This window comes from Bos taurus, chromosome 6 (assembly GCF_002263795.3).
Source record: "Bos taurus isolate L1 Dominette 01449 registration number 42190680 breed Hereford chromosome 6, ARS-UCD2.0, whole genome shotgun sequence".
In the NCBI taxonomy this organism is placed as follows: Eukaryota; Metazoa; Chordata; class Mammalia; order Artiodactyla; family Bovidae; genus Bos; species Bos taurus.
Genome location: NC_037333.1, coordinates 59,562,612 through 59,587,750, shown reverse-complemented (window position 1 = coordinate 59,587,750; position 25,139 = coordinate 59,562,612). Strand labels below are relative to the sequence as shown.

The window sequence follows — 25,139 nt, the reverse complement described above, 5'->3', positions numbered from 1 at the left end:
TGGCCCCAGGTCACAAAACTGATAAATGGGAAAGCTGTAACTCAGACCCAAGCAGTCTGGCTCTAGTCATGGATATGTGCTTATCCAAAATTCTACATTGCCCTCCACTGTTATCGGAACACTTATTTTGAATCAGCTGTAGCTGATACAGTTTAGGGAGCACCAGTGTTGGTCAACATTTTGGGTCTTGACGCCTATACATTTTAGGCCCTAACATATGTCCAGGCATGGCCTGGTAAGCAGCTCAAACCCACCCTGCAATGTCCTGGGTCCACAGAAAAGGAAGCACTGAAACCTCCAACAGGTTGGCTCATTGATCGAATTTTGCCCCAGAAACCTGGAGAGAAAAGATTCCCTTTCTGAGCCCAGGTCTCAGTTCTCTATCTTGGGAGTGGGTTTTCTCTACACACAAACAAAATCAAATTTATGCTATGTAATCAGTGAGTTTGCAAAGTAAGGATTTCATTTCTCAGTGACAGTATCAGAACTGAACATGTGAACCAACAGGCTCCTACAACTATCGGTGAGTCAATTCAACTAGAAAAACAGAAAATATGCTAACTGGCTTGGCTGTGCCAGAGTGGGCGGAGGAAGGCTACATTTCTATTCACAAAGTCTGATTCATTTAGGAAAAGAAAAAGTCACATGCCATCAGATTGGGATTTGTGTTCACTGCACTGAGGAGAAGTACAGGGCCTTCATACTCTCAGGGGTGACTAAGCCATTATTTCACTTGGAACACAAAGCACTGTTGCTTTGCACACCCCTCACTGTAATTAGCTCTTGTAAGCAAGGGATGAAGAATCGAACACGAGAGCTCCTTGGCTGTGGGCCAGACACTCAGAATTATTTATTTTATTTTGCTTAAGGAGACAGAGGAGAAGAGGGCCACGTCTAATAGTCTGTTTCTTCATGTGTCCCTGAGTTACATGCAGTCAGATGATAACTATGCTCTTCTATCTGAGAGCAATAGTTGGTCCTTTCAAGAGAGTCCAAATGCATATGTTGGTTCAAGCCAGGGGTGCACTGGTAAATGTTTAACAACCAGCCTTGGGAGAGGTTGAAGACTGATTTGTTGTGTTTGCAGATATCTACAGTGTTAAATACTCCTACCTTGACAGATGTCAGGCTACTCAGCTGACATCACTGAACGAGGACTTGGGAAAAGATGAACGCACAGTAGCACAGCTGTTCTTTACCCTTCCCACCATTCAGATGCAGTTGATGTAAATAACTTAAAAAACAGAGATAATGGCCAAAGTAAAGAAATCATTAGGAAATGATGTGTTGAGTATTTGTCACTTCATTTTAAATGGAATTTATTGAACTGTAAGTTCACGTCATGCAATTTCCCTGGTGGCTTCCCTGTTGGCTCAGATGGGAAAGAATCCGCCTGCAGTGCAGGAGACCCAGGTTCAATCCCTGGGTCAGGAAGGTCTCTTGGAGGGGGAGATGGCCACCCACGCCAGTCTTCTTGCCTGGAGAATTCCATGGACAGAGGAGCTTGGCAGGCCACAGTCCATGGGGTCACAAAGAGTCAGACATGGCTGAGAACTGTCATAGCATACATAGCTGCCATGGAATTTTAATAGTGGCTGTTAAACAACTTGTTGTTGTTGTCTAGTCACTAAGTCGTGTCCAACTCTTTGCAACCTCATGGACAGTAGCCCACCAGGCTCCTCTGTTCATGGGATTTCCCAGGCAAGAATACTGGACTGGGTTCCCATTTCCTTCTCCAGGGGCTCTTCCTGACCCAGGGATCGAACTCATGGCTCCTGCCACATATCCTGCATTGCAGGCAGATTCTTTACCACTGAGCCACCAGGGAGGCCCTTGAAAGTTTAACAACTGGCTCAGCAGTTATGAGAGCCAGGACAAGGCAACTCCAGCACCACTGATCATGTGGCCCCAGGCACAGAAGAACTCATAAGCCTGTTACTTCAAAACGAAGCCCACACATCGTCGCCCAGGCTTCTACTTTCTCATTCTGTGAGAACAGTCATTCTAGAATGTCCTGCCTTGCTTTACTCACCTACAGAACAGAGAGAAGACCATCCCTATTCCTGTTATAGTCTGCGGATTATCTAATTCAAGCCTCTGGTTTACCTGGCTTCCCAGGTGGCTCAGTGGTAGAGAATCTGCCTGCAATGTAAGACATGAAGGTTCAGTCCCTGGGCTGGGAAGATCCCCTGGAAAAGGAAATGGTGACCCACTCCGGTATTCTTGCCTGGGAAATCCCATGGACAGAGGAGCCTGGTGGGCTACAGTCCGTGGGGTCGCAGAAGAGTCAGAAAAAACTTAGCGACTAAACAACAGTTTTACCGAAGAGGAAAATAAGTCTCAGAAGAGTCAAATAATAGTTAAAATAATAGCTGACATTGATTAAACTCCTACTATAGGCCAGCTGCTGGGGCTGTGTTAAGAATGTCATGGTTCAACAAAAAGCAGCTGCTTTTTTTTTTTTGTCCTTGCTATGCGGTTTGTGGATCTTAGTTCCCCAACCAGGGATTGAAACCTGGGCCCTTGGCGTGAGAACACAGAGTCTTAACCCCACTGGATCTCTAAAGAATTACCAGCTCCTTCTCTTGACTTTGTGTTTTCATTAACCAAGCTGCCTCCCAGTTATTCTTTGAGAATGAAAACTATGGCTTTATTATTTTTATATACCCTGATATAACTTGCATAGAACCTTAGATATAACAGGTGACAATAAATGTTTACTGAGTTATAATAAGATGCTTAGGTTCCAGACCTAAATATGCTTCTTGTAGTCTTGGAAAACACTGCCCCAGTATTCTCTGTCACTCTGCCAAAAGGCCTTTAGAACCTTTTTTGGGGGTAAAATATATATATTATAAAATGTACCATTTTAACCATTTTAAAATGTACAATTGAGTGGCATCAGGTTGGGTTTTGGTTTAGTCACTCAGTCGTATTCGACTCTTATGACTCCATGGACTGTAGCCTGCCAAGTTCCTTTGTTCATGGAATTTTCTAGGCAAGAATACTAGACTGGGTTGCCATTTCCTTCTCCAGGGGATCTTCCCAGCCCAGGGACCGAACCCTGGTCTCCTGCATTGCGGGCGGATTCTTTATCAACTGACCTACAAGGGAAGCCCATTTACAATACTGTGCAACCGTTTAGTTCAGTTCAGTAGCTCAGTCGTATAAGACTTTTTGCATGGACTGCAGCACGCCAGGCCTCCCTGTCCATCACCAACTTCCGGAGCTTGCTCAAATTCATGTCTGTGTAGGGATAATAGTAGTAGCTACCTCCAGGGTTATTGTAAGGATTAATGCATTCATATGTATAAAGTGCATAAAGGAAGTGCTGTCCACTTCCTGTGAATAACACTCTGGGATTATTATCTTCCTGGAGACCTTAGTGCATACATGAGTGATATTTGAGTGTGTACGTGTCACAGGCAGTGTGGGAGCACTGAAGGATGAGGGATGGCTGAGGCAGCAGCAGATACTGGGAAAACACCGTCTGGAAAGCTGAAGATCGGTGATCTTCTGGTGTTGCTGACATGCTTTGGGGCCTTCAGGTGTTACCTCTCTGAGCCTTTGTCTTCTCACCTGTGAAATGAGAATATTTGACCAGATGAAATCTAAGGTCTGCTTCACATTTAACATTCTATATCTGTCTCTAACAGGTTTGAAAGGTGCCAGGATTTTTAAAGGGAACTGAAGAAATCAAATTAGCAGGTAGGGAGGAGGGTTCCTCAGACAGACATTGACACTTGGGTGGAAACGAGACTCTTAGGTCAACCGTGCCACCTGCTTGAGTCATCTGGTTTCCCACATCCTCTTTTAAAGGAGCTATGCACCGTTCCTTTGCACTAAGATTCAATTTCAAGCTCACACGGTCCAGTTCTAAAAGGCCAGAGAGAGTCTTTGTTGGCCTTGATGACTCATAGGGACAGTTTGCCACCTATTTTACTGATGACAGTCCGGGATTACAGCACTGATAGATAGTACTGAGTCTTTTGCTTGTTTTTTTTTAAAGGTAAAATTTACCAGCTGGTGATCTCTGGTTATTTTCTGATCTGCTTGGCCAGATGGCACTTTCAGTGATAAAACTGCACAACACAAAGAGGTTTCACTTTGCTCTGTATCTTCTCTGCTCCATTTCTCAAATAACATGTCTACTCTGCAGATTTTTTTCTGAACCCAGAAGCTTAGGCATTCAGTGATGAAACCTGATGAGGCAAGCTCTTAGAGTCTGATTAACTTAGAGACATCATCTAGTTGCTGTTTAATTAGACATTCAAATAAAATCATACGCATTCCTATTGGATACTCACTTTGATTACGAACATTTAAAAATTCACTGATATTATTGTTCTTACTATTGCATTATCATTGTTGTATTGATAATGACTATTGTGTTGAATACTTCTACACGACTGACTCATTGAAAAAGATACTGATGCTGGGAAAGATTGAGGGCCAGAGGAAAAGAGGGTGACAGAGGATGAGATGGTTGGATGGCATCATTGACTCACTGGACATAAGTTTGAGCAAACTCTGAGAGAGAGTGAAGGACAGGGAAGCCTGGCATGCTGCAGTCCATTGGGGTCACAAAGAGTTGGACCGGACTGAGTGACTGACAACAACAAGAATACTTCCACATTTCCATTCACAAAGTATCTTTTAAAATAGTAATTTATTTGATATATGTTATTGTCCTTCGGGGAAGTGTAGGACTGTAGATAAGAGAATAAGCTTCAGAGTTTTACTAAATTGGGTCAGAATCCCAGCTTTGCCCTTAGATTCGGTTAGTCTCGATGTCCTTACCTATAAAATGGTGATAATAATACCCAATTTATACAGTTGTGGGTGGATTTGGAGATATAATACAAAGAGCCTAATTCAGTATTTGATACATAAAATATTCAATAAATAGTGGCTATTACTACTATTGTTATCATTATTCTCCTTTTCTACATGAGGAAATTGAGGCTCAAAGAAATAAGAGATTTACTCAGGGTTGTTTAAGCCATAAGTGATAAAGCTATGACTCAAATGTAGGGCTTTGGATTCAGAACTTGTCTGTGTTCTTTCCACAGACTGACATTGCCAGTCAAAGAACAGCTTTAGTCTAGTAAAAGTGCCTAGCTTCGTTATTCAACTCGTTAAAAATGTACTTGTTGTTTTTTATTTGTTATTTTACTTTTTTCCTCTTTACCTCTTTTTTTTGCCCCCTTGTTTTTGGCCATGGGGCTTCTGGGATCTTAGTTTCCCAACCAGGGATTGAACCCTGGCCCTCAGCAGTTAAAACACAAAGTCCTAAACACTGAGTTGCTAGGAACTCCTCCCTTTACCTCTTCATAGTTCTCCCTTTCTCTCTCCCCTCTATTTCTCTGTCTCTCCCTCCCTCCTTCTCTGTCTGTCTCATTTAGTAGAACCCAAATTAGGGAATCTGAAGTAAAGAGCAATAAAAATAGTCCCTGGATTTGTTTCTGACTCATAGCCAAATAGCTCCAAATTACACTCAGATGCCTACCATCTTTCAACATCTCCAAATGTTCCCTTAGATCTTTGGAGCTAGAAGCTGTCTTCCACGTCATCTAGCACAGCTCCTTGATGAAAGCAGAGAAAAGTCAGTTAGCACAGGAAGTTCAAACCAGCGAAGGAGCGAGAGCTAGAAGCCACAGGTCAGGATCCCAGTCCTGGTTTCTTTCTTCTTCTCTTTGCTCTTCAATGAGTATTATCTCTCCTCTACTCTTTTACTAAAACTAATGTACATTATCTTCATAATCCTATGTACTTGGTTTGATGATCATTTAAAATATCAGCTAGTTACACAATTGTGACACTCGAGACATCACAGTCATAAGATCAGCACAGCTTCTTTGGAAATCATGCTGTCAGGACGGGAGTCTCCTCCCAGCGCTTTTGTTCTGGTCTTAGGGTGGTAACAAGAGGCTTTCTCGTGACTTACCTAAGCCTTCCTGCTTTGGGCAGAATTGAAAGTAGGGCAGTACTTGCCAATCCCGTGGTATTTCAGTGTGTCCCTATGGTCATAACCAACATTAGGAAGTATGAAAATTTAAATTCTATGCTTGCAGCCTCTCTCTCTCTTTCTCCCTCCTTCCCTCCCTCCCCTCCCCTCCTTTCTCCCTTCCTTCCTATCCAAGCCAAATATATTGCTAAACCCAAATTTGGAGATGTTCCAGGAGTGAGGCCTTTTTAAACTTGATCCTCTAAAGATCCTTTCCTCCTCCTTTCTCCCACAGTCACAGTGCCTACCTCACAGGGCACCCAAAGGCAGTGAATGAATAAATGCACAGAGGAGAAAAAAACATATGCCCAGTTTTGAATTTTGAGTCCTGAGCATATCACCTAAAGAGTGATGGTCATCTTGTGTTTTGAACTTGGTTTGAATTCTTTTCAAACTCATCTTGTCACTTGAACCTAAATTTCATCCCTTACCCCTTGGGTGAATCATTTGACCTCTCTGGGATTCTATTTTTTCCATTTGTTCATGGCTGTTCATGGCTCTAAGGGCCAGGAGAAGAAATAAATAAGTGCTACTTGTCTGGCTTCCCTGGTTGCTCAGCAGTAAGGAATCCACCTGCAGTGTGGGAGACTCGAGTTTGATCCCCGGGTTGGAAAGATCCCCTGGAGAAGGAAATGGCAACTCACTCCAGTATTCTTGCCTAGGAAATCCCGTAGACAGAGGAGCCTGGCAGGCTACAGTCGATGGGGCCACAAAGAGTCGGACATGACTGAGCTATTGAAAAGCAAACAAAACTTGCCTGGCACATAAGAGCCCTTAAATAATGCTCGTATTCTTTCTTCCCTTGCCTCCTCAGGGCCTTACTGCCCCTCTTCAAATCCTCCTTGGTTCGCTCCTGAGTTCCAGTAGCAACATGGTAGAACTTGGGGTCATTTTCCTGTGCCAACTCCCATTTCTTACACTGCAAGCGGCTTAGTTCATTTCCATTTCTACTCAGCAGGGAAGACCAACTTTCCTTCTCATGGATCTGGAATTTGTGTTCCTCTTTGTTTGTTTGAAGTTGAACACTGTGGGGTATCAGCCCGTACCTTCGATCTAATCCCTGCTAGTCCAGAGGGACAGGTCTTCCTTGGCAGTGAGATTTTAAAATAACACTGCAGGCCAAGGATTGCTGAAATTCAGCTGAAACCAGCCTTCCCTAAAGACCAGCTGCCTGCTCAATCAAAAGTCTTGGATTCCTCTGCAAGATTACATCTTCTTCTGGGCTATTGACTCAGCCCACAGCTTACTACAAAGCTGGTTTTCACCCCGTGGTAAAAACTACAAAGATAGCCCGCTTGCTTAAAGATGGATGGCATCTTTGAGTTGCCTCAGGCTTATCTGCAGCCATTTTCCTATGGCCATTCCACCAGCCCTCAGGTCTCTGCTCACTGGTTTTTCACACTTTTGGAATTTATTCCTTGGATTCCTAATGACTGGGTAAGTCTGCTTGGCGACTTGCCCTGAAGTGGAAGACTCTATTATTATTACTATTATTTTTGCAATAAGATCACAATCAGAGTCAGTCCCACAAGAAGGGCAAGGAAAGTTTTCCTAACCACCTCTCGAGACGTGGAAGAGTTCCTCTTGGTCCAGAAGTGCAGGTCAGGAACATGGCTTCCAGCTTCTTCCCGTGTACCCGGGAATTATAACCAGGAAGCCACAGCAGAAGGCTCACGTATTCTTCCATCAAATATGTATTGGGCATCTACTCCATACCAGGCACTCTGCTAGGGCCTGAGTTGACAAGATGAGTAAGTTATAGTCCCTAGTGGGCAAAGGCAGATACACCTAAACGTAGTTACCGCCATGTTGCTGCACATTGTAAGAGAAGTCTGTATAAAGGGCCAAGGACCTCAGGGGAAAGAGGCCCTTACGCTGGATGGTGGAGTGTGGTAGATGAAAGGGCATCACAGAGGTGACTGTCTGACAGAACTTCAAGAATGAGGAGCTCAACCAACTGGAGACATGTGGCATAAGGGCCAAAGTGGAGAAGAAAGGAGAGATTGTGTGGTTTGGATCCCTGCAGAAGTAGGTTCCGAGACAGTGACTTGAATGCAATAGTTAGTTTGGGAGATGACCCCAGAAAACAGCTGTAGAAGAATGGGGGATGCAGCCGGAATGGAAGGAGGGTGTGTTATCGAGACAGTTACCATTGTGGGTAATTGGAGTTCAACTCCTTTGGACAGCCCTGGGAGTCAGTGTAACACAACGTGTGGCTCAGAATTATCTCAACTAAAGAGCAAAGAAGCTGGAGTAGGAGGAGCTGTTTCCAGGAACACTTCTACTTCTGGCTTGCCCTGCCTAGGGTGCTCCCACAGCCAAAGAAGAGCCACAGAACTAGAGGTACAGGTGTTTGCAGCAATTTTCAGTGTGGACAGGTACATGTCCCCTGAGACATGAAAGGCATTGAGACATGAAAATCTCAGTGGTCCATGAATTGTGGACCATTAGTGAAGGGGCAAGAGGTAGAGTTGAAAAAGAAAGTGGGAGTCAGGACTTGTGTGCGCCCTAGGGCCCACGCTCCACAAGAGCAGCCACCGCAATGGGAAGCCCTGCACTACAGCGAGAGTGTAGCCCCCGGTCACTGTAACTGGAGAAAAGCCCATGCAGTGTCGAAGAGCCTATGCACCACGGTGGAGACCAAGAGCAAACAGAAAGAAAGATAGAAGAAAAGAAAGAGAATGCCTTGCTAAGGGGTTGGATCTTTACTCAACAGGGGATGGGAGTCACTGAGGGAGGTGGGGAGCCGAGTGCTATGGTCAGATGAGCCAAGTGCCACAGAAGCAGGAGAGGTTGTGAGATGGGAAGGCAAAGCAGCACCCAGATCCTGGACCTGCCATCAGACCGGATGGACAAGTCGGCAGCACTCACAGGGTCTAATTCATTGCTCTTGAAGGCAATGAAGGGCAGGGCCTAAGGCAAGGCAGGGCCCTTGTGCTATTATAATTGTGCATGCTTACTTAACCAGACCATCTGTCTGTGGTCTCTGATTTCATGCACCATGCTGAGGCCAATGCCTAGTGCAGGGTCCGGCACATAGCAGGTACTCAGGAAGTGTTTGATGGATGGAGCGTAGGTTGGTTTATACTCATAGCTCTACCCAGAGCTATTAACTGCACTTACAGCCGGATTATCCTTGTTTCCAAAGGGCACTAGATTATTTTGTGTATGCATGTTGAAACTGGACTGCAAAGGTGGTACTGGCAGGACACTGAAGTATTTGGGGTCTCCTCTAAAAGCCCAGAGAAGGTCCCAGAAGATGCCCCCTCCCCCTGGGCTGCTCTAGCAAGGCCTTGGTGGAACTTTGCTTAATCGTCACTTGCATGGAGACATTTGCCACAGTCTCTATGTCATCACCAGAGGCTGGACTTTCCCTCTGGCCTTGGCCAACTAAGTGTCCTAACCCTTTCTTTCTGCCTAAATCAGACAGCGGTCGCTTCTGGTTGCCAACCAGAGAAAGAGGCTATCATTGTCATTCAACAAGAGGATGGTTTTCTGAGGTGGCTGTGTGACCTTTTTAGAAAATCCCCATGGAAAGGGGAAATATTCTGATGGTAAACAAGAGGAAAATAGAAACAATTCAGTAGCTAAATTGTTTCTGGAAGGGGCTCCATGCCCTGTAATTCTGACCCAGATCTCAAAGGAGAGGAGAGTTAATAGGATCCCACCACCCAGAATCCAAAGAGAACTCTAGAGGTTATGCAATCCATGGCTCTGCCGAGGGCGCAACCAAACTGAACCCATTAGTCAGTGATACTTCAAACATTTTAGGAAGGAGATTCTTTATCCTTTTCCATTAGAGATCAAGAAATTTTATGGTTAAGAAGCCCTTCAAGGAAATAACAGAACTTACGACCTGGAAACTCATTTCATAGCTGAGGAAACTGAAGCCAAGCTTCAGTTCAAGCCAGTATTAAAACAGTGTCCCTTGACCTCCTGTTTAGAAACTTCCTTCCATCACTCATCAAGCATTCCTTGAGTGCCCACCATGTGGACCTCTAGTTGGAATAGGGGAAAAACATAGCTCAACAAGATAGTTTCTGCACTCGCAGGACGGGCTCATAAGCCAGTTGAACAGAGATATTTGCATTTAATTAACTATAACCAAATGTCACCAATGCTACAATAAAAGCATATTCAAATGTGTCTTGAAATCTTAACGAGAGTCTTTTTTGTTTTTAAAAAAATAGGTGCTAATCTTTACAACAGATTGCAAACGTTTCTACTTCTACCTCCTCCAATCCTCATGTCCAATTTCATTAGGTACACACTTAATGACAATTTTGTAAATACCAGAATTTTATTATAAAATCAGAAAGCACATGCTCCCATCTCAAGTTGCAGTGTCAGGTTATTATTTGTCCAAAGAGTTAAGGAAGCTGAACTGAGGTTTGTTTACCTTCCTACTGCCCACAACCTTAGGAACATGGTCACTGTACTGATAATAAATGGAATTAGATGCTAAAAAAAAAAAAAAAGTAAATAAGAATAAAGAAAAAGGAACACTTACTACTTGTCCATGTTTACTATAACCTCCACAGTGAAACAATATCTTTTTTTAAATATTTTTTCACACTTTAAACTTTTTATTTTGTGTTGGGATATAGCCAATTAACAATGTTGTGATGGTTTCAGGTGAACAGCAAAGGGACTCAGCCATACATATATATGTATCCATTCTCTTCCTAAACCCCTATCTCACCCAGGCTGACATATAACATTGAGTAGAGTTCCATGTGCTATACAGTAAGTCCTTGTTGGTCATCCGTTTTGTGAAACACTATTTTTGAGAGGAGGAGTCATATGACGAGTCACTAGCCCACAGACAGGTTGTCATCACGAAAGCAATAGGCTGAAATTAAAATGCCATTTTATTTGAGCACCACTGTGTCACTTAGGGCCTGAAAGAAACATGCTGCTAGACTAGCATCTTATTCTAAAAAGAAAAAAAAAACGCACTATTGTAACCAAAGTTAAAAAAAGGAGATACTATCAGAATGATAGCTTTCTGAATAGTAAGATTTGAGGGGGGAAATGTCCCTGAGAACAGACAGGTAAGTGTGTATAAATTTCACTAACTCTGCCATTGTTCGGAGAAGGCAATGGCACCCCACTCCAGTACTCTTGCCTGGAAAGCCCCATGGACTGAGGAGACTGGTGGGCTGCAGTCCATGGGGTCACTAAGAGTCGGACACGACTGAGCGACTTCACTTTCACTTTTCACTGTCATGCATTGGAGAAGGAAATGGCAACCCACTCCAGTGTTCTTGCCTGGAGAATCCCAGGGATGGGGGAGCCTGGTGGGCTTCCGTCTATGGGGTCGCACAGAGTCGGACACAACTGAAGTGACTTAGCAGCAGCAGCAGCTGCCATTGTTATTTCATTTGACTCTTCCATTCAATAATTGAACTGGAAAGTGTAAGTCAATGATGCATCACAATAAAAACTTACTTTCTGGAACCAAGTCTCCTTCTGCTCCCCTATTAGTCAGTAATGACCTAGCTTCAACTGCCTGCCCCACAGCTAGATGCTGCAGAGAACTGGTTCCTGACAACTCATGAGATGCCCCACTCTCCTATCCACAAGTCTCCAGTTCTCTCTGTGAATCCCTATTTTGATGGATGGCCACAAGAAGCTAGAAACCTTGGAAGCAGTTGCCTCCTCTCTTTTTCTCACTACCACCCCCATCCTTCTTCCTTTCTGCATTCAGTTGACATCAAATTCTCTCGGTTCTATTTACTCAACAAATCAGGGAGTGTTCAACTGCAGTAAATAGAAATCATTCTCGCTGGTAGCCATTCCCTTCTCCAGGGTATCTTCCTGACCCAGGGATGGAACCTGGATCTCCTGCATTGCAGGCAGATTTTTACTGTCTAAGCCACCAGGGAAGCCCTTTAATATATGCAATCAAGTCCTTATACGGTGATTGGAAGAGCAGGCATCCCACTGGACCTGGAGGTCAGCCTTCCACAGTAACACTGCCAGAACCAGCCTGTCAGGGGAGCTGCTGCATTGCCACAATCAGGAAGGTGAGGAGTCAGAAAACTACCACTAGAACTACTGAGTTCTGGGACACACCACTTTCTGGGATCAGAAAGCTGTTCCGCCATGTTCGCAACAAAGGCATGTTTTGTCTGCTAGATCCACACCAGCAAAAATAGTGCCTGTGCCTGTGCCCTGTGCTCTACCCACAAGGCTAGCAGCCCATGGGGTGATGCCACAGGAACATGTGTTTATGACTGTGCTGGCTGGAAGAAACAGCAGAAGCAGCCAGAAACCTGCCCCTTCCTCAGTTTTAACAAATCTTCCACAAAATGGATGTTTGTCAGAACTCACATTGCATTTGGAACTTTAACTGCAAGGGGTCTGGGAAATGAGGGTTTTAGCTTTTCAGCCTTTCAAGAAGGTACACTGGAAGGAGAGTGGAATGAGATAATTCACAGTATTTACCGCATGCATCATCTCTTAAACTGCCACTGCCCTATGGACCTTGTTGTCTCTTACCTGAACCATTGCAATATCTTCACACCCAGTTTCTCTGATCCCAAATTCTTCCCTCTTCAATCCATCCTCTGTGTTGTGCTTAAAACACACCTGTAATCATGTCATTTTCCTGCTCAATATCTTGTCACCCATAAGCATAAGGACCATTTTTCCATTTAAGTCTCTGAACCATCTGGCCCCAACTCACCTCACCATCTGCAGATTTTGCTACTTCACCACCCCCTAGGCTTTGGTCACACGGGGGGTTAAATGCTTTCACCACCTCTTCCCATCTTGCTGTTGTTTGTGACCTTCTCCTGACTAGAATGCCTACTACCCTTCACTTTTTCATTTTTAATTCCACCTCTGAGAAGTTTCCTTCACTTTCCCCCTCTTTCCACACAGGCAGAATGAATGGGTTTCTCCTGGCGTTTTACTTCTCTCTCTATTGCCTTCCTCACTTTGTACTGTATATAGTTATATATGTATCTGTCTTGCCAGTGAGGAAATGGACTGTGTGTTCTATTCATCTGTGTATATCCCGTGCTTAACTCCTGGCGTGCTGCAGTCCATGGGGTCGCAAAGAGTCGGACACAACTGAGAAACTGAACAACAACAAGTCCTCAATAAATATTTGTTGAGCAAATGAATGAATGAATGACTTGTCCTGTGTGTCTAGGATACCCAGTCCCATCTGACTAGTTTTTGTCTTCAGCTTATAGATATTCTGAGACCTTTCTCCTCTCAAAAAGCAAGTTTTCCTTTGATCCTCTGGCTATTATCCTATCCCTGTTCTTCATTTCAAGACCAGTTATCTGAGAGGGTTATCCACACCTGCTATCTACACTCCTTTACCACCCAGCTTTACCACTCCACTAAAAGCACCCTTGTCAAGGTCACCAGTTATCTCCTGGTTGCCAAACAAAATGATAGTTTTCCATCATTATTTCATTTAACCCTTGCCTCACTTGACTTCATGAACATGCCTTCTTTCTTGAATCTCATTTTTTCCTGGGCAGACACTTTCTCCTTGGCCTTCTCCATGGACTCTTCTCCCTCGGTTGGGATAGAGATCCTGTCTCTTGTCCTCCTCTTGTCCTCTCAACACTCTGGGAGGTCTCGTGGCCCCATTATATTCCTAACTCATTTCCTATCATTTCCTCCTTCCATCTCTCCATTCCGGCTGTACCAGCCCTCCAGATGTTCTCAAATTGATCCACATTCTGGCTCAGTTGGTAAAGAATCCGTCTGCAGTGCAGGAGACCCAGGTTTGATCCTCGGGTAGGAAGATCCCCCGGAGAAGGAAACAACAACCCACTCAGTATTCTTGCCTGGAAAATTCCATGGTCAGAGGAGCCTGGAAGGCTACAGTCCATGGGGTCACAAACAGTCGGAGGTGTCTGAGTGACTAAACCACCACTGGCTCTTGCTCTGCCTGGAGTACACTGCCTCTGGGCATTTCAGTTGCTCTGTCCCTCACCATCTTCATCCCTCTCAATGTCACCTTTTCAGAGAGGCCTTCTCTGACCACCTTTGAAATATTGCAACCTACCTCAGCTTTATATTCCTTTCTTGCTTTACTCTTCTATTCCTTTCCCTGCTTTCCTGCTTTATTTTTCCTCATAGTACTTACCATCATTAAACCTGCTGTATATTTTTATTTATTTTCATATTTATTTTTGTCTGTCTCTCCCGGTGAGAATGTAAACTCCATGAGGACAATATTTGGTTGTGCCTGTTTGGTTCACTGCTGCTTTCCCAAGTTCTAGAACAGTGTTTGGCACATGGTAGATGTTCAACAAATGTTTCTGGAATGAGTGAGTGTCTCTACTCCAAACCTTTTTGTGTCTCTTATTTCATCCTCAATATCTGATCAGTCACTAAGCCCCATGACTCTTACCTTCTAAATATATCCTTAATCCCCTCTTCTCCATCTACTTTGCCTCTACTATGGCCTCTCACAGGTTTGCCAATCTGATCTCTGCACCCCCTATTCAAAGCCCTTCTGAAACTCCTTAGCATATCAGATGATTCTCAGGAACTGCTCTGTCTCTCAATTTCATCTTACACTACTGCCATCTAACCCTCTAACTATAGAGAGCTCCTTGTCTCACATCCCTGAATCCACCATCTCTCTTGTTCTGGGGAAACAGAAATATACCTCTCCGCCTTCTTTACCTGGCCAGCTCCTAAGCAAACTTCAGACTTCTCAGTTCTGACATCATCTCTCCTAGGTGGACTCTTTAAGGTAAAGTTAAACTGCCATGAACTTCTTGGGCTCATATACTGTAAGGCCATTGGATGTCTCTTACCTGTTGCCATAGAACCCAAATTCCTTGAAAATAGGGACTGTATCTCATTTATTTTTCTATATTTAGCATGATGTACAGAACCTGACACATGGTAGATGCTCGATAAATATTGGTTCAGTTTAGTTGCTCAGTCGTGTCCAACTCTTTGCAACCCCAAGGATTGCAGCACGCCAGGCCTCCCTGTCCATCAGCAACTCCCAGAGATTACGCAAACTCGTGTCCACTGAGACTGTGATGCCATCCAACCATCTCATCCTCTGCCGACACCTCGTCCCACCTTCAGTCTTTCCCAGTATCAGGGTCTTTTCAAATGAGTCAATTCTTCGCATCAGGTGGCCAAAGTATTGGAGCTTCAGCTTCAGCGTCAGTCCTTCCAATGAATATTCAGGACTGATTTCTTTAGGATAGACTGGCTGGATCTCTTTGCAGTCCAAGGGACTCTCAAGAGTCTTCTCCAACACCACAGTTCAAAAGCATCAATTCTTTGGCGCTCAGCTTTTTTTATAGTCCAACTCTCACATCCATACATGACTACTGGAAAAACCAGAGCTTTGACTAGATGGAGCTTTGTTGGTAAACTAGTCTCTGCTTTTTAATATGCTATCTAGGTTGGTCATTGCAACCTAATCACTGGTCTGCAGTGATTTTGGAGCCCCCCAAAATAAAGTCAGCCACTGTTTCCACTGTTTCCCCATCTATTTGCCATACAGTGATGGGACAGGATGTCATGATCTTAGTTTTCTGAATGTTGAGTGTTAAGCCAACTTTTTCACTCCTCTTTCACTTTCATCAAGAGGCTCTTTGGTTCTTCTTTGCTTTCTGCCATAAGGGTGGTGTCGTCTGCATATCTGAGGTTATTGATATTTCTCCCAGCAATCTTAATTGCAGCTTGTGCTTCATCCAGCCCGGCATTTTACATGATGTACTCATGATAAGTTAAATAGCAGGGTGACAATATACAGCCTTGACGTACTCCTTTCCTGTTGAACCAGTCTGTTGTTCCATGTCCAGTTCTAACTGTTGCTTCCTGACCTGCATACAGATTTCTCAAGAGGCAGGTCAGGTGGTCTAGTATTCACATCTCTTTCAGAATTTTCCAGTTGTTGTGATCCACACAGTCAAAGGCTTTGGCATAGTCAATAAAGTAAAAATAGATGTTTTTCTGGAACTCTCTTGCTTTTTCAATGATCCAGCAGATGTTGGCAATTTGATCTCTGGTTCCTCATTGCCTTTCTTTGGGCTTAGAATGAAAACTGACCTTTTCCAGTCCTGTGGCCACTGTTTCGTTTTCCAGATTTGCTGTCATATTGACTGCAGCACTTTCACAGAATCATCTTTTAGGATTTGAAATAGCTCAACTGGAATTCCATCACCTCCACTAGCTTTATTTGTAATGATGCTTCCTAAGGCCCACTTGACTTAGCATTCCAGAATGTCTGACTCTAGGTGAGTGATCACACCATTGTGGTTATCTGGATCATGAAGATCTTTTTTATATAGTTCTTCTGTATATTCTTGCCACCTCTTCTTAATATCTTCTGCTTCTGTTAGGTCCATACCATTTCTGTCGTTTATTGTGCTCATCTTTGTATAAAATGTTCCCTTGATATCTCTAATTTTCTTGAAGAGATATCTAGTCTTTCTCATTCTATTGTTTTCCTCTATTTCTCTGCATTGATCACTGAGGAAGGCTCTCTTATCTGTCCTTGCTATTCTTTGGAACTCTGCATTCAAATGGGTATATCCATCTTTTCTTTTCTTTTTTGCCTTTAGCTTCTCTTCTTTTCTCAGCTGTTTGTGAGGCCTCCTCAGACAACCATTTTGTCTTTTTGCATTTCTTTTTATTAAGGATGGTCTTGATCACTGCCTCCTGTACAATGTCATGAACCTCTGTCCATAGTTCTTCAGGCACTTTATCAGATCTAATCCCTTGAATCTATTTTTCTCTTCTACTGTATAATTGTAAGGGATTTGATTTAGGTCATACCTGAATGGTCTAGTGGTTTTCTCTACTTTCTTCAATTTAAGTCTGAATTTGGCATAAGGAGTTCATGATCTGAGCCACAGTCAACTCCCTGTCTTGTTTTTGCTGACTGTATAGAGCTTCTCCATCTTTGGCTGCAAAAAATATAATCAATGTGATTTTGGTGTTGGCCATCTGGTGACATCCATGTACACAGAGTATAAGAGACATCCATCTACAGAGTTGTCTCTTGTGTTGTCAGAAGAGGGTGTTTGCTATGACCAGTGTGGTCTCTTGGCAAAACTCTGTTAGCCTTTGACTTACTTCATTTTGTACTCCAAGGCCAAATTTGCCTGTTACTCCAGTTATCTCTTGACTTTCTACTTTTGCATTGCAGTCCCCTGTAATGAAGAGGACATCTTTTTTGGGTGTTAGTTCTAGAAGGTCTTATAGGTCTTCATAGAACCATTCAACTTCAGCTTCTTCAGCATTACTGGTCAGGGCATAGACTTGGATTACTGTGATATTGAATGATTTGCCTTGGAAACAAACAGAGATCATTCTGTCATTTTTGAGACTGCATCCAAGCACTGCATTTTTAAAACAAAAAGTAGACAGTTGGATGATGAATCCTAACAGGAAATACCTACATTGGGCTTATAATGTTCTGGTGGTCTTCCCAGGACCCTATTTGTAGCAGCACATGGAAAATTCCCAATAATCCTAATGCTGAGGGTACTGGTAAGATGCCTAAAGGCCCCAGATGGTTATTTGACCACAGTTACACAGTTGGTAAGCAGGAGAGACAAGATTCAGACTTAGGTATCTGGCTCCACATATTTGTAACTACTATGCTTAAACCAGTGTTGGATGGATAGAAGGTGTATACAAGGATATTCTAAGTAGAGAAACAGTAGAAGTAAAGCACATATTATTTTATGTGCTTTTTATGATCAGTAAATTTGACTAAACCTGACATGAATTCTGTCCTGTAAAATACTCATCTTGTACAATGTGTCAAATTAAAACCTTATTTTGTGTTCAATCTCCAATGTGACTCTAAGCTCAGATCCTCGCTGAGCTAAACCCTATCTTCCTTGACACCCACTTCTACAAACTGATATCACAATATTCAAATGTATATCCACATTCACTTATTCATTTAACAAACATTTTCTGAGTGCCTACTGTGTGCCGGGCCCTGTCTTTACACTGGTACTACTGCTAATAGATATATACACTTATATATAATGTAATTGTAGACAATACAGAATCTTTTTTGAGACCGTAGAGTATAGTGGTTAGGATCACAGGCTCAGGAGCCAGACTGCCTGGGTTAAAACTCAGTTCTGATGCTTTCTATTTGTGGGACCTCAGCATTGTCACCTGTCCAGTGCATTGGTCTCTTCAGCTATAAAATGGGTATAACAACATTCTATCCTATCTCCTGGGGTTGTTGTGAGGATTAAATAGTTAATATGTGTGACGTGCTTAACACAGCTTCTAGCAAAAACTCTGGGAAGCACTTAATAAATGTTAGTAATTTTATGTTGACAATCATTTTTAATTAGTTATTGCTAAACAATTGAGCTTCTTATGTGAGGCTGTTTTCCACTATAAAATAAAAATAAATCTGGAGACCTTCTCTGGTGGGGCATAAGCCTTAAAGGGATATAAAGGAATTAACAGCATTTGTTGCTCTAACAAAACCATGTTTTGGTCTCGAGTGGGCCTTTAAGGGCCTGTAATTTCCATCAGGGTTCCTTCCATCCCAGCAGGCGGGTGAGTCGGGGAAAGCCTGCAGTCTAAGCAGACGGGCTTTGGCAGAGCTATTTGTGCAGGAAGTACGGAGGTCAAGGGACTCCTTGTATTGAAGGCCTTTCTCAAAATGAAGGATTTGGCTTCTGAGATTAATGTTCGAAGTGAACCCCTGCTATACTTAATTCCCTTTTCTGTGAACTCAGTGCATTTTTAAAATTCAGTTAGGGGCCCTCCTATGGTGTGGCATGGAAACCACAAACCCAGACGCCCTTTTGACGGAGTTCGCACTGCCCTCCCTCATCCCTTGACCCAATGGACTGCTGACTGCATTCTAGGATTAATCACTGCGCTGAATTCTTTGGGTTAAAGTGTGTCCAGAAATAACATGTCTTAAATTTGCACATATTAGGTCCAGTGGGGATTTAATATAAACATTTAAAAATAAAAGATTCATTAAAAAAGGCTTCTATGAGTAGCTAGGGCTTCCCTGGTGGCTCAGACGGTAAAGAATCTGCCTGGAATGCAAGAGACCTGGGTTTGATCCCTGGGTTGGAAAGATCCCCTGGAGAAGGGCATGGCAACCCACTCCAGTATTCTTGCCTGGAGAATCCCCATGGACAGAGGAGCCTGGCAGGCTGCAATCCCAGGGGTTGCATAGAGTTGGACACAACTGAGTAGCTAGTGGCCACCATATGAGGAAATGAGAAACTGGAAATGGGGGGTGAGAGGTCTCTCTGGGTTGAGTTGCATGTTCTAAGTTACCAGAGGGTTGATAATTTAGAACCCTCCTGTGTTGCAGGCGGATTCTTTACCAACTGATCTATGAGGGAAGCCACATCAGAGGGTTACTTTTTAAAATAATTTCTGTTGGGCAAAATATCCAATCAAGCTCAACAGTAAGTTTGATTGGTGATTTTATCCCATCTACTAATACATTTTCTATTTCAGGTAAAATTAAGTGGAACAAGGGAAACTGGTAGAAAGTAAGTCCATTGAGAAGATATTTGCCTTTTTTACTTTATGATCTCAGCTCCCATAAGAAATAAACATTAGAGGCTCCCTCCCCATAAAAGTCAACTGCTTGAGGACTTCTCTGGTGGTCCAGTGACTAAGACTCCAGTCTCTGTTTGGGGAACTAGATTCCACATGCCTCAGCTAAGACCTGGTGCAACAGAAAAAAAAAAAAAAAAAAATATATATATATATATAGAGAGAGAGAGAGAGAGAGAGACAGAGACAGAGACAGAGAGACAGAGAGACAGACAGAGAGAGTCAACTGCTTATCATATAACCACTGTTACAAAGAGTTGTTATATAGGGAAATAATTATAACAGTAATAACAGCAAACAGTTATATAGCAATTACTGGGCTATAATCTTCTGGGCATCATTCTAAGCTCTTTGCATTTATTACATGCCTGATTTAGGCCTAACATGTACCATTTTAGTGCATGGTCTTTGGTCTTTTAAAAAAACAACTAATGTGTTGAAAACTTTGACTGTGTCCAGCACTATGCTTTTTTTTTTTTTTAATTTTTGGACACACTTCATGGCATGTGGGATCTTAGTTCCCTGACCAGGAATTGAGCCTGCACCCTCTTCAGTGGAATTTAGGAGTTATAACCCTGGACTGCTAGGGAAGTCCCGAGCACTGTGTTTTTATGTGTATTGCCTCTTTTAATCCTCATGATGACTCCACAGTTAGGTGTTGCCATCACCCATAAACTGAGGCTCAGAGAGTTAGGTAACTTGTTCCCCACAATTGCCAAGATGCAAAGTTTGGTCTTATTGACATCAAGCCCGAGCTCTTTATCTTGCTGCTCTTCTATCTCTCATAGAATTGGAAGCTGTTGCATAGACTCAGCGTGCCTCACTCTCATAGGGGTCTTTGATGGGGTTCTTTGTGGGTTTCCATGCCTCCAAGGTGAGAAGTGTCCTGAAACTCTGGCTAGAATTTCCTAGATTTCTCCCCACAAGTGGGAGATAAAATAATTGTTTGGAACTCCTTGATCTTGTTCCTTAACTGGATACAGAAATAGAGTAATCATAGTTCTAGCTATAGGAAATAGTGAAAAGAAGTTTTAAAAAGAAACCCAAAGCAAAAAACCTTGACTCTGCTACTTACTAGCACCTGGAACAACTCTTGATAACCTCAGTTTCCTAATCTGAGCAATGGAGTGATGCAAATTATTTGTGCTTTACTCGGCACCCCACTCCAGTACTCTTGCCTGGAAAATCCCATGGATGGAGGAGCCTGGTCGGCTGCAGTCCATGGGGTCGCTAAGAGTCAGATACGACTGAGCGACTTCACTTTCACTTTCCACTTTCACGCATTGGAGAAGGAAATGGCAACCCACTCGCCTGGAGAATCCCAGGGACGGGGGAGCCTGGTGGGCTGCTGTCTACGCGGTCGCACAGAGTAGGACACGACTGAAGCCACTTAGCAGCAGCAGCAGCAGCATACATACCTTATACAGTTTTCATGACCAAAGATGACATCACTGTTGGAAAGTGTATGTTAGATTCGTTGTTACTATTATACTGTGATTTAAAAAAATTTTTATTTATTTATTTATTTTTGGTTGTGCTGGGTCTTCCGTGATGTTTGGGCTTTCTCTAATTGCAGCTAGCAGAGGCTACTCTTTGTTGTGAGAAGGTGAGGCTACTCAGGCTTCTCATGGCAGTGGCCCTTGTTGCAGAGCAAAAGCTCTAGGCATATGGGCTTCAGTAGTTGCAGCTCGCAGGTTTAGTTGCTCCAAGGCAAATGGAATCTTCCTGGACCATGGATGGAACCTGTGTCCACTACATTGGCAGGTGGATTCCTATCCACTGTACCACCAGGGAAGTCCTATACTGTGGTTCTTTACAAATGTAGGAGGATTGCTCCTATTAATGAGGGTGTCTTGGGAATAGTGTTATTTTATCTTAAACATATGAAAGACAATTCTTTGTGAGCCATGGAGTAGGTTTTTTCCAGGTACCAAAGGCAATACCACTTCTGGGAGTATCTACTATGTGCCAGTAATCATAATGAGACTTCACCTTTCATTTAACTCTTATACAAATCCAGAGAGGGAGGGGTTATTATTTTATAAATGAAGTAACTGAAGCTCTCCATGGAGTTGCAGAGTCAGACATGACTTAGTGACTAAACAACCACCACAAACTGAAGCTCAAGAGCAGCTAAGCAATTTACCCAGCAGCACATAACTAAGAGGTAAAATTGAGATTCAAACTTAGAACTATGGGGAAACAATTTCCATGCTATTGGCATTCATTCTAGCCCTCTGCCTTTTAGGCAGAAGGAAAAGGAGAAAACAGAAAGCAAAAGGCAAGGGTCTACAGAACTCAAATGCCCCAAGATCATGGGATTTGCCTGAGAATTAAAATAATGATGATGATAATGATAATAATAGTAAAGATGAGGAACAGACATCAAGGTCAGCCACAAAGAAGTAGTAACAAACATTCATATTTCTTTTGCCATAGACTGTCACTTAAAATGTTTTATTTTCTCTATGTTCCTAGGGACAGCACTGGGAAGTAGTTAGGAATAGGAATAATATCCACTTAATAGGTGGCAATGTACAAAAGTGAGAAAGAAGGAGCAGTGCCAGGCTTCCTTTGAGAGAAAGTGAACCACTGAGGGCTGTCATAAGGACTTGCTTCCGGGGAGCTGGGCTTCCTCAAGGGCCATCTTCCCTAATTCCAGCTCCAGTTCACCTGCAGTCACTGACCTCCACACTTTCAAACTTACTTGATTATTCCTAGCCATTATTCCCCTGGTTTGGCCCATTCCTTCCTATGGAAAAGCCTGGAAAAAGAGGTGGGAAAATCTGTGAGCCTGAGAATGTCCCCTCTTGAATTCTTTAACTCAGAAGGTCCCTGACACTGTGAGGCTCTCAAGGTAACAATTCTCATACTTACGGAAAAGAAAAATCTGAGCTATGTGGAGTCAGAGTTTTTAAGTTGTCTTGAGGCTGTGGAACGCTTGTCTGTATCCGGCATCTTAGATATGGTGAGGGAACCCTGAAGGGGTCACAGTGCCGGATCTTCATATAGTAACAAGGAATGAATCTAAAACTCAGAAAACATTTAGTTGATCTGTTAAGTCTTGCACCACAGGGAAGATAAAAAATCAAAGAGATTTAAAATGTTTCAGAATTCTTGGCTGGTTTGAAGGAATCATTTTTCCAAAAGGTGGCAAACTATGCTTTTAGATTTAACTGGAGCTGAGAACTATCTCGGCCTCATCACTCAGGGAAAACGTGCTCTAGCTGACCTCAGTGCCTTCAATCTGCAAAACAGGAATGAAGTGCTGCATAGGATGGTGCTGTAGGGCAAAACGAGGTGGGTTAAGGTGCACCGCAAAGTACTAAAGGCCTCATTTGGGTAAACGGGCTATGATTTCCTTAAGAGCGAAGTTAAGTGGAGAAAAAAGGGCATCAGCACTGCACATGCTTACTGTCAATAATTACTTTCAAATATTTATGAAGAGCTTAAAAATTATTTCCCCCAGTTTCACACTGATATTCAAATGGTAATAACCATTATTTGTCCAGCATTGGATAGGATAAGTAACTCTCCCGGTGTCAGACAGCAAATTAGGTGCCTAAATCCGAATTCGAATGAAGCACACATCTGTGGTAGATGGCTAGATCCTGAGTTTCCTCGCTGTCAGAGAACTTCATGGAGTGTACAGGTCAACTTATTTTCATGTGTCTTGTCCATCTGGCAACTTTTTTTTTTTTTTTTTTTTTTTTTTTTTTTTTATAATTTAAATTTTATTTTTGTTAAAAATTTTATTAATTTTCTTTCCTGTTATTTTTTTCAGTTCAGTTCAGTCGCTCAGTCGTGTCCGACCCTTTGCAACCCCATGACACAGCATGCCAGGCCTCCCTGTCCATCACCAACTCCCAGAGTTCACTCAGACTCACGTCCATCGAGTCAGTGATGCCATCCAGCTATCTCATCCTCTGTCGTCCCCTTCTCCTCCTGCCCCCAATCCCTCCCAGCATCAGAGTCTTTTCCAATGAGTCAATTCTTTGCATGATGTGGCCAAAGTATGGGAGTTTCAGCTTCAGCATCATTCCCTCCAAAGAAATCCCAAGGCTGATTTCTTTCAGAATGGACTGGTTGGATCTCCTTGCAGTCTGGCAACTTTTAAGTGAGATGGAGATCACTTAAACACTATTTTTACAGGACCTTTATTTTCATTATATTCAATGAATGTAAACTGCAGAAATTTCACTGTTAGAATTTTCCGGATAGGGACCCTGGGAGAGGTTTAAAAAAAAAAGAAAAAAAGAAAGAAACTGGCTCATGGCTTTACAACTAGAGAGTGGCAGTGTTGGCTCAAGAGCCCACTTCTCTGATCACGACCCCACCTCTTCAGGAAAAAAGCTATAGTACAAATAATAATAATTTTAAAAAACAGTGGCATTAGTGGCAACTAACACAGTGTACCAAGCACTGTTCTAACCTTTTTGTATGTATTAACTCATTTAACCCGCAAATAAAAAAAAAAGATTTTAACTATCTCTTCACTAAGCAGCCCAATGAGAAGTAGCACTTTTTTTTCCTCCCCTCAGTTGAATGACACTGCAACCCGAAATCACAACTCCGTTTTAGGTTCCTGGTGGTGCCTGCTTCCTCTTCTAGTTTGTTTAGTCACAGAATTCGATTCCTGTTGGCCGATTACGCGCCTACAAACAGGCTTAGCGCTCTATTGAAATGCGTGAGGCTCCTTAACTCTTGTATAAACAGGTAATGCGAAGGGGTGGGGCACAGATTGCGGATTTCTTGGGGATGGGGCTGGGATGGGGGTTAGAACCGGCTCCCCAGAGGATCGGGCCGAGGTTAAGGGAGGGCTTGGCTGCTGTTTTAAAATGCAGTGTTTTTTTTGTACCCTTTCTAGAAACCAGCTGTAACTTTAGGTCAGAGCGTATTAAAATGAGCCACTTCTGAACCAGCAGCGCCCAGGCCCCAGGCCCTGCTGTGAAGGCCCCGGCAAAGGTCAGGGCTTGGTCCGCGTGACGCTCCTTCCCGTGCCCGTCCGAGCTGTTCTGCCTCAGGTAAGGACACTCTCGGGAGGTCCCCCCCTTCCTCCAGGCCCGCCGCCGAGCTCGCTGTGATCCTACCTGGTTACACGACTTCTTTACTGGGCGGGGGGTGGGGTGGGGGGAGGACGGGGGTGGGGTGTACCGACCGGCTCGTGATTCAACAGCTGGTTCCTTATTCCTCAAACGTGGTTCTGCTTGGTTTCCCTCAACCGCCCAAAGCGGGGGGCCAGACGTCTGATTTCGGGCAGATGTCCTCAGGTGGAGCAGGTGCCACTGCTGGGGCTATTTCTTGGCTGTCTAAAATGGATGTGACTTTTTGAGCGGGGAGCGACAAGTCTGTGTGGTGAAGTCCCCACGTCTCTTCCCCATCAAGGCAGATTTGTTTTGTTTTGTTTTTATCCCCAACCTTCAGCAAAGGTATCTGCGCTCCTAAAACAACAGGAATGTTGCACTGGCCTTCAGCCAGCGGAGGCTCAGCGAGCAGGATAAAATTTCAGAGCAGATTTACGGGAAGTTGCCGGTGTTGGGAGTAAAAATCTGGTTTGGTGAGT

The 25,139-nt window shown here is 43.4% G+C and overlaps 1 protein-coding gene and 1 long non-coding RNA gene across 15 annotated transcripts in view; one reads left to right on the top strand and one right to left on the bottom strand.

Annotated features, from left to right (window-relative positions):
* RBM47 (RNA binding motif protein 47) overlaps positions 1–25,139 on the top strand; it is a 276,361-nt gene that overhangs the window by 75,765 nt on the left and 175,457 nt on the right. For 10 of the 14 annotated variants that reach the window (XM_024993385.2, XM_005207883.5, XM_059887634.1 and 7 more), the window contains exons 1-2: positions 24,199–24,292; positions 24,444–24,600. The gene's annotated coding sequence lies outside the window, so the exon portion shown is untranslated. Of the gene's footprint in view, positions 1–24,198; positions 24,601–24,803; positions 25,134–25,139 lie in introns of those variants that run through there. The other 4 variants (XM_059887620.1, NM_001206034.1, XM_059887622.1 and 1 more) reach the window with 4 other exon arrangements.
* LOC104968867 (uncharacterized) lies at positions 587–24,822 on the bottom strand. Its single transcript, XR_807330.4, has 3 exons — positions 24,735–24,822; positions 5,510–5,585; positions 587–3,579 (listed from the first exon to the last, which is right to left on the bottom strand). It is a non-coding gene; the product is annotated as an uncharacterized lncRNA (long non-coding RNA).